This window comes from Gavialis gangeticus, unplaced genomic scaffold (assembly GCF_001723915.1).
Source record: "Gavialis gangeticus isolate Ggan-Ray unplaced genomic scaffold, GavGan_comp1, whole genome shotgun sequence".
Classification (NCBI taxonomy): Eukaryota; Metazoa; Chordata; order Crocodylia; family Gavialidae; genus Gavialis; species Gavialis gangeticus.
Window position 1 is genome coordinate 24,099,967 of NW_017728993.1, and position 1,109 is coordinate 24,101,075.

Here is a 1,109-nt window from a genome sequence, read left to right on the forward strand (position 1 = left end):
GAGATGGGGAGAGACGCATGGGGGCAGGTAGCAGGGGAAGTGAGGAAGGGGGGACAGACTGCAAAGGAGAGGTGGCAGAAGGGGCAAATACAGGCAGGAGGGAGGGGCAAGTGATACAGGGGAACAGGTGCCTGGAGGGATTCCAGCACCATGGGGGATGCAGGCATCATGGGGTGCAGGCAATGGGAAGAGCACGGAGGTGGGGGCAGAGGGGCTGAGTGGTGGGGGCAACAGTTGGCAAGGGGCAGAAGTCAGGCCACTTGACTCCCCTGTTGTATGCCCTCTCTGCTCTACCACAGCTTGCCCTGCTTTAGTTGTACAGTGGAAGAAGTTTAAAATGACCTCCAAAAATTAGATTATAGACATGGAAATTATAACAAAATTATGTTTCCCATGTCTAGAATCTAGTTATTGGGGGGTCATTTTAAATTCTGAGTCATCTTGGATTCAGGTAAATGTGATCATTTTCCATATACAAAATATAATTAGTGGAAGGTCATCTTACATTCATCTCCTCAGTGTTGTGGCAGGGAAAGCAGTGGCAGGGGGAAAAGGGGCCAAACTCCAGCTTTGCACCACTAGCTCTTTCCCTCCCTGCCTGCTCCTCCTGCCACTTGCCCCGCTCCAGTAACTGCCCCCCTGCCACTTTTCCCCTGCCTGCACCCTTCCCCCCACGCACCATGCCTCTTGCCCCACCTGCACCTGTACATGACTGCCACCTGCCCCCTCCCTGGTCTCTGCCCACCTCACCCTTTGCCCACCCTCTTGCCTGTGCCTGACCCCTGGCTCCTACTCCTGCCCCAGTGCCTGGCTCTCCCCTTCCTGCACCCTTCCCCACTCACATGTTGGTACTCTGTTCTCCTCTGCCTCCAGCTCTGGGTCCATCAATGACAATCTAATTAGATTAAAATGTAAGGGTGCTTGTCCACATAATCAGCGTTTACCACTAAAAATGCCCCTGGTTTAATTTTCTTTACTTAGTATATGACAACTAATTATGTAACATGGACATAATTTACCCCGCAACGGCTTACTATGCTATAACTAGTAAAATGTGCTAGGGGTACGTCAGAACAATTTTACTCTCCTGCCCTTTCAGTACTACTTTA

At 51.0% G+C, this 1,109-nt stretch overlaps 1 protein-coding gene across 1 annotated transcript in view; it reads left to right on the forward strand.

The window, feature by feature from the left end:
- Positions 1–1,109, forward strand: part of LOC109286695 (vitamin D3 hydroxylase-associated protein-like) — a 43,014-nt gene that overhangs the window by 5,856 nt on the left and 36,049 nt on the right. The gene's annotated exons all lie outside the window — the stretch shown is intronic.